Consider the following 9,235-nt stretch of genomic DNA (forward strand, 5'->3'; position numbering starts at 1 on the left):
AGTTCCTTAGACCAGCTCAGACCCTCAACATCTTCCTAGCTCTGCCGACCCTACTTCAAAGCTGAGTGGCTAGTGAACAAAATATATGTATATATAAATACCTAAGTGTTAACAACTCAATACTAAGTTGTGCAGCAACAAAGTGATAAATAGTGTTGTTTTTTTTGTATCATGGTTGCAAGTAAGTGAATACTAACCTCACCATACAACACTGGAGACTGATATGGTAACTTAACGAAAGTACGCCCACCCTGTGGAAATAGCCTGACTTGATGCCCCACACTGGGCAGTGGTGGTGTGTACCTTGACCATAGACCCTCATAGTTGTGAACTATATACAGAGGAAGCGTGATTTTTTTTGGAGCAAGGAGGAAAGCTAGCTAGCTCTGCGGATATTCCTATACACGTATATATATATGGGAGTGTAGCCATATATAGATAGCCTACATATCCATATATCTACTAGCGGATACGCTCCTAGAGACATCTATGGACACCTAACATATTCCCTTTTATCTCTAAGCTAAGATCCGCTGGTTATCACAGAAATCAAGAGCTATACTGGAAAGGAGAACAACTCAGGCTCAACAGTTAAACAAGACGCTGGCACCAACAGACCAACCCCCTGCTACTTATCATGGGGACACTCCAGCCACCGAAACTCTTGAGCCAGGAGGCAGAGCCTACGGCTACGTGGACTACCACCCTAATTACACAGCTATAGTATCTATAATAGGGGTGAGCCGCCTCGAGCCTCCTTGCGGCGCGGCTACTCTATTCTGCTCCTATATCTACAAGATGAGAAATTGTCAGCCCCTAGCCCGACGTGCGGCAATAGAAGACATTCCTGATTGGGCATTAACTGTGTGCCTAGGCATGCTGCTGGCACTGTGGTGGACAGAAGTCTTCATTTGGATCATAACCACCAACATCTGTACACCACCACTCTCTGCTTCTTCATACAAGGTGCTGCTTCTGTTATTACTTTGGCCTACTGTGTTGAGTACAGTGAACATAAAACACATGCCAGGTCACAGACCCCTGGTCCCTGAGATGCCCTTGTCTGGAAGGGTGACTGAATGTCCGCTGCACAGCTCCTGTACAGTTGGTGCTCAACGCACGAGAAGTGTAGATACTGGACTGGGGATTGTTGAACCTGTATGTGTCCTCCCGGGAGTGTTGAACGATGCGACTAAGCCCAATGAGAAGGTGACAAGCTTCAGAGACTTAGTGGCCAGCCCCAAGATGGACACTACCACCAGAACTGAGACTCCAAAGGGGCCCAGCCCTAGGGCCAGTACCACCTGTGTCTGGGGTGGAAAGGTCCTCCCTGGCGCTGGCCTCACCAACCTGGAGGATGGGGAGCTGTCCCAGGGGAATAGGCTCTTCACCCAGATGCCCGACGCGTACCTGGGGGTGGGGGAGCCGCCACCCAAGCCTCCCTGGGAGCCACCAGGCATGGAACGACTGGGGACCGGCCTAAGGATGGAGAATGGTGACCTGCTGCAGTGGAAAGCTTTACCCAGCACGGAGGGAGCAGGGTTGACCAGCAGCAGTGAGGCTGTTCCCCCACACTCCAAGACCAGATGCCTCTACTCTGTTGAACCACTGCACATGACCCAGCCAAGTCCCCCCATGCTGCTGAAGATGGAGGCCCACCAGGATGCAGAGCTCCAACTAGGGAAGTCAATAAGAAGGCCACCCCCTGCCAAAACCAGAATCACCGCAGGGGCTCCCCACCAGCAGCTGACGGAGCCTGGCAGGGACGCAATACCAGCTGGCCACTCTGGCCTAACTCAGGTGGCTACCAACAGCCCGCTGGCAGTCCAGAACCCAGTTCAGGCTACCATCAGTATGGCATCTTCTGGGCCTTGCTGGTTCAACTGTGGGTACCTGTCCACACACTGGTCACAGATACCCCCCAGAGATCATAGCCCCCCTTCCGACTGGCACCATCAACGGCCTTTGCTACCAACTACCTGGCGTAACTGGAGGCAGGATCCCTCATGTGGAGAAGCACCTGCAGAAGCTAAGGCCGAGGCTGGCCTCGCCACCCAGGAGAGGAGAGCCGCTGTTGGATGGAAGGGACCTGTGTGTATGGGGAGGAGGCTGAATGTAACCAAGGAGCCACCACAAGCAGCCCAGCACTGCCTGATCCCTAGTAGGGGAGACCCTGTTTGTCAGCTGGTGCCCCAACTGGAGGATGAGAGACCTGGCAGGTTGATACACCCGGGGGAAGCCGGACTGATGGGACCCAGCTGGACAAAGGAGCGCTGCTGCTTCAACGGCCACACAGCCGCCAAGTGTAGAACCGGTTGGGACCAGGCAATGAAGAAACACCAGGCAGCCCAACAACCTGCATACAACCAGTCTGACACCCAGGTCTACCTGGAGGAAGATGCCCAGCCGTCACCCCAACCAGCTGCCGCCGCTGGGGCCGCGGCTACCCAGGAGTCTGTGTCTCAGATTGGGACCATAGTGGCCAGGATCAATGTGCTGGGAGGAGCGGCTGAACCCAACCGGGTTGGCCTGGACTTCAGCCTCAACCACATGGGACCGGAGTTCGTGCAGCCAACCAACATTGCGGAGCCAGAAGTCCTGCGGCCTCTGCCGGTCGGCCTCAACATGATGGTACCCGTCAGACCGCGTCCCCCGAAGGAGGAGGTAACCCCTGTCACCCCCAGCGAGAGCCGAGGGGCGCTTCCCAGCGCCACCGGGACGGTGTACGGGGAGGCCCTGGCGGCCGCCGAGCGGGAGAGGCAAGAGGCGCTAGCCAGCGAGTCTGAGTCGATGTATGGGACGCCAACCGGCGTCACCATCTGGGAAGAACGAGAGGTGCTTCCCTGCACCACCAAGCTGATGTCTGGGGCGACAACCGTCGCCGCCACCTGTGAAGACTGGGGGGTGCTATCCAGCGCCCCACGCTGGTGCCTGGGGCGACAACCGTCGCCGCCACCGAGAGACCTGGACCCCCGTGAAGACTGGGGGGTGCTATCCAGCGCCCCCACGCTGGTGCCTGGGGCAACAACCGTCGCCACCACCGAGATACCTGGACCCCGGAACGAGCCCGCAGCCCCAGAGGAAGGGGTGACACCCGTCACCCCCAGACAGCCAGAGCCCCCAGCCAGCAGGGAGAGTCCAGCTGTCCCTCACCCTCAACTGCGTCCAGCTGTCTACCTCCCTCAACCAAGCCAGGGTAATTCTATTGCATTGGTGTACCAGGAAGTTTGTGCTGGGTCAAACTTGCCTGCGCCCCCTGCATCTGCCCCAGGAACCAGGATATCAGCCATTACCAGCCAAACTGAAGAAGCTTTGACCACTGCCTGGGGAGTAACTCAACTAGATGCACCAAGTGCCGAGCCTAACCATAGAAGTAGAGGATCCCCAACAATTATGTCTACCCAAGATGGAGACGATGTGCCTGGACACCTTCAGGCTAGGGGAGGAAATCCGGAGCCTTGTGCCTCCAGTCCACCAGCAGCAGCGGCCATGGATTGGCCTGTCCCCCAGCCAACTAGAGCGGAGCCAACCTTGCAGATCCAAGACAGCCTCCGGCACAGGGGATGGACTGTTACCTTCCCCTACCCTGCAGGTCTGACTGCCATGCACCACCCTGCCAATGTCCGGGATGAGCCTGAGGGAGGCAGCGTTCCTACAGTATGGCAACCACCACCTGCCCGCGTTGACAGAGACCCTGGAAGCCGAATGAACCTGACCAGCCCCGAGGGCGAAGAAGCTGCGCCTGCATCCAGTAGCCAGCCTGCCAGCAGCAAGGTGACCAACAAGATGGAGACCACCAGCCCAGTAGAGAAACCTGAAGAGGTGTATACCAGGCGGCTGTTGGTCCAAGCCCCCCCCATGTGCTGTGCCACCCCTGGAGGTTGCCAGGGTGGCCTCAGAGGTACACATCCAACGGCCAGAACATCCAACAGGACCAGCTACTCTAGCAGATATAGCAGATTCCGTTCGACCTGGGGAGGGCTGGAGTCTACCACCGTTCAGCAGCTGGTGTCCTGGCAGACCCATTCCACAAGGACAACAAACTGAAGGCCTCAACCACTGTCGGAAGTCTGGCGGTGCAGACAACCCCTCCCAGCCTTCCGAGGGGAGAGTTGTGGTATGCGGCAACTCTGGGCCATGCAGAAACCAAGACATTATAGTGATGCTACGCACCCAGCTAAATCCTGTTATTCTACAATTGTAAAGCCACCTGCAGATATGTCAGATAACGGTATTGATTTCATCTCTCAGTTGTCCTGTAAGTGGAGGGAGGGGTGTTACCCCTCCCTCTCCCTTCTTAAGCACCGGAACCTTCCCCTTCAACCACCAAGTTATCAGCACCACCTCAGCCCTGAGGATAAAGGATCTAAGCCTTCCCTCACCTGATAGAATCACCCCCACACAGACTGTTGTTGTCACAGTAATCATCAAACCTTCCCTTTTAGTACCCAGACCTACCACTCAACCCCTCTATGCTTATCTACCTATTGTGCTGTTCCATGGGCTATCCTGCCTCCCCCGGACAGGGATAGCCATCTACCTAACCATTGCAACTATCTATGTTTTACTTGTATGATTTACCTTTAACTATCTTTATTCCTAATCCATATGTATTTATATTATGTTGTACAACTTTAGTAACCCTTAGACCCTGAATAAAGAAACAACTGAATAGACTCTGTTTATTATTTAGTGATTGCTAGAGAAGCGTAGCTTCTCTATAGTATAGGTGTCCACGTCTGTTCACACTGCCGTAGTCATTTGAACTCTGGTGTCTGCCATTTATCCTAGGCGGATACCACACAATAACGGATCGTTCAAATCAGTGAGGTAACAGGGTTTTACAAGTGGTGTGTATTTCTATGTGAAACAAGAATGCCAACATCCATAAAAGAAAGCACTGAACAGTAGGACAAACGGAAAATAACACTTGTATAGTGTAAGAACTGAATAATCAGAAATAAATGTATAAGAGTCGAAGCAAAATTGTAAGTAAATTTGTTGAAAAACTGCTTGATACAGCATAATGTTTATGGACATACTTACATTTTAGGACTTGATTATAGAGTTGCTTCGCTTATAGTATTGTACTTTGTTGTTGCAGGAATCAGTATACCAAAAATCAGATCTAACGGATTATTAGATCACATATAAATTTGTTGTTAAAAAAGTAAAAAAATCAACATGTTTAAAATGGACATTTTGGTAATGATTATAGAGTTGCTTCGCTTATAACATTATACTTTGTTGTTCAAGGAATCAATATCCAGTTTCAGTTACTACGCTTTCTAAATCGTACCTAACTACTAAAGGAATCACCATGCAAAGTTTAAAATCGATAGGATAATTCTAACATGCCTAAATTAATCGAAAAATGTTATCCGACACGGACGGACTGACTGACTGACGGACGGACGGACGAACTGACAGACCCTAATTATAGAAATGCTTCGCTATTAAAAATTGGAAAAGTAGTCCTTCTACAATATAAATTTTAAGAAGGGTATCAACTCGATACGCCATTCGCATGCTTATGGATTTAATTGTAATCTACGTAAGGCTACGTAATTTAATTTCTATCATGAGCAATGGAAAACTTAAAAAATTTTCATATACCTAAAATGTCATTTAAAAATGCTTATGTTATTGAAGCTGAAGGCTTCAAATTTGGGGTATTGGGTCTACTTGGCAGTCTTTCAGCAGTTAGATCAGTGTATTTCTTGTCGGGTTACTTTATATATAATCTCTGATTTGTCGCTCTGTTCAAAGTTTTCATTCTTGTGCAATGATAAATCTTATCATTTGTTGTTGTTTATTATTAAAATGTTATACAATGAATTATTTCCTAATGTTATAATCTAATTCTTGTATAACTTTAATAATTTTGACGTACGTTTAATTTTGAATTTAAAACAAATATATTAGTGTACAAAGAAAAGTATTAAATAAACATGTTTAACAGGGCCAATTATGATCAACACTAGCGCAAAATAAGCGACCGTGGCTCAACACGTAGCGCATCCGCTCGTCGTCGGGAAGGTGATAAGTTCAAATATAAGCCTGAAACAGCGTCTAAGCAAAAGACGTTAAAAATGGTTCCTACGTGTGCTATATCGCAACTAAATTCCATGCACAGTTAGGACTTTTCAGTTAAAGGTCTTGCAATCAAAGAGTTGGTTTTCTAATGGGTATTGGTTACCCACAGTTCACAGTAAATCACAGTTCATTTTTAGAACATTTTTCTAAACCTAATACTCGGACAGTAGAAAGGATATATGGAAATACTCTAAAGATACTCTAGTAACACAAAAAAAATATTATTACATTTTATTGTTATCATCCGAATAAGTCTGCTATACTACTTTGTTTGCTTAAGAATTATTTTAAAAACGTGATCCTACAAATGTATCTAAAATTATTTTAGGGTGGGGGGGGGGGGGGTAGTTAGTTTCCCCTTTGCATTCATTTTAGTTTCAAAAGCAAAAATGGTTGACATTTTATCTTGGGGAGGTGGTGATAATTTCTGGATCCAAGATTTTTTATCGGGGGTATTAATCAGAAAAACTAATTTAACCGCAACCCCCATCCACCCCTTTAGATGTCCTTGCCTGGACTATTATAAAACAATGGGTCTAGCCAATTACTATATCTCGGCGGATATACGTTTAAAGATCCTGTTACTTTTGTATACCTACAGGATTATCTGTATTTATTTGTTTAATTATTTGTTTAGCTAGAAAATGTTTCTAATTCATTAGCTCAATTTTTTAATTTAAACGCAATAAACATTAGCAATTTCATTATTGATGACCTAAACTAGTGATTGATATTTTTCTAGGTGAATTAATCTATTTCTATTTTCCTTATAATATGTCATGCTTGTTTTGGAACACTTAACCCATTAACTAGTAATTCTTTTTAGTATCTTTTGTTTGCCTATGGGGAAAATTATGTATCTTTAAGAAATATAAATTCTGGCCTGCTTTCATTATATTTAAGGTCAAGAAACAGTGCAAGTTTGTGGCTAAAAAATTTTGGAAACAGGCATTCAAAAATTTCGTGTTCAGTTGTGCTTTCTGTATTACATTTTAAACATACGTTTGTGCTGGATAATTTAAATTTGAAAAGTTTATTTTTACTTATCAAAGTACGGCTGATTTGCTCAATAAAGAAATTTTTATAATGTAACAAGATAGGTAGGTTGATGATTTTTATAAAGCTTTTTGTCAAAAGTTCTTGGTCAGGTACAAATAGATTATCTCTTATTCTTGTTTTGAGAGCAGGGTGTTCTTGGCAATTTTTCTCTCTGTTTATTTGTTTGAAGAAAAGAGAGTAGATACTCTTGTTCTCGTTATGGATGGCACTCAAAGGTTTGTTCAATTTGCGGATGTGGTTTTTCTCAAAGCTTGTAAGTGGTACCAATGATCTGGCAGCTTTGACAACTTCGTTCAACTTATTTATTAGAGCTAGGTCAGGGATTGTTTGAAATAGATTGGCTTTAAGTTGGGGCAAAAAAATAGTTTTGTTGTTAATTTCGCGAGTCTCAAGAATTAATGCAATGGTTATTCTGTTGGCCTTTTCTAAGATATTTACGTCTTTTTTATTGAAAGGAGTTGAAATATCTGAAAAGTGTGAAGTTAAAATTGGGGAATGAAAAAATGTTTTTTTATTTGTTTCAATGTCGTGGAAATATGCAATTGCCTTTTCAAAATATTCTCCACCATTACAGGGGTAAATTGCTTTAAATATACTCAAATGTTTTTAAAAAAAAGGTTTATTAGTTGCGTATTACTTATGCCACTAAAAAAAATGTAGGTTAAAAATAAAGTTCTTCATGTTAAGATTCAAAAAGCCTTAAGTTTTTACAAATATTTTTTTTACTTCTCATATGCAATTAATCAGATATTTGAATTTGATACCCAATGTCCCAATGTAAAAGTTGGGGAGTGAGGGAGAATTCTAATTTTTCTAATTAACAGTACAATTAATATTTGCATTAAAAGCATTTCTAATAGTAATTTATATTTTTTTAAAACGAAGTTTTTCTATAGTTATTGTATTTAGTAATGTACGACTGTATGTACATAACGGATAGCTCTTATCTTTTATTTAGATATGTTTGAATTGTCCTATCGATTTAAAACTCCCCTTTTATGGATGTTGTCATTCTTGTTTTTGGTTGACTCTATTGTATCCCCAGGAAGTTGAAAAAAAAATTGTCATTATTTTTAGTTTGTTCTTGTCATTGCTTCAATTATGTTCAAAATCACTCTCTTATGAAGCTTTTTATAGTGCACATACAAAATGACGTCATACTGGCCTACCACTGGTCAATTGAAATGTATACTGGCCTGCTATTAGGAATTTAGTCTGTGCATTGGCCTATCATTTTACATTTGTATTGTATGACGTAATTTATTAAAGGCACTATAAAGAGCTTCCTCTCTCATTCACCCTACTATTTTAATTGGTCCTATGGTCTGTAATGATGCTGTTACCATTAATTATATTAGGAAACATTAAGATTTGTATCTGTATGACTACCCCCAAATAATTTGTTGTATGTTTTTTATGATACAAAGTGGAATTATGTCTGTCCGTCCGTCCGTTTATCCGTGTTTGAAGCTTAGGATATCGGCAACCGCTTAACCGCTTAACCGATTTGGAAATACCTTCCAGTGAGTATTCTAGTCCTACTGGTTCTGTGGTGGTTTTAAGCTATTTACTTGGGGTTTAGACACTTTTTAGACTTTCGCTTTTATTGATGTTGTCATCCTAGTTAATACGTGGTGGTGCTATACATATTTTTTCATTGTGGCAACTGTTTTCATCCGCCGGAAAAGGGAACGAATTTGACACTAAACAAGTTTTTACGTAGTATATATGACATTATACCCAAAAACGACCACTCATATTAAACTCAATTTTGAAAACTAAATCTAATTTTAAAACATTTGTAGTTTCTTTAAGAATCACGGTTATTATATTTTTGTTTAAAAACTTTTGTAAAAAAAAACTTATCACGAATTAAATTTTCTTGAAACTAAAGATATTACAGCATACACTGTTTGAAAAATTGTAGACACGCTTCTAGCGTTTTATTGGTTATGGAGACTGAGTAAAGTTTGAATTGTCATATCCTTCTTAAAAAGTTACAGTACCGCATCTTTACGTTAAAGAAAAAGAAGAAAAAATCAAAAGAAGGTGTCCTAACTTTTGTGATTTTTTAAACCCA

Source organism: Acartia tonsa, chromosome 1 (assembly GCF_053477335.1).
Source record: "Acartia tonsa isolate MP-2025a chromosome 1, ASM5347733v1, whole genome shotgun sequence".
Classification (NCBI taxonomy): domain Eukaryota; kingdom Metazoa; phylum Arthropoda; class Copepoda; order Calanoida; family Acartiidae; genus Acartia; species Acartia tonsa.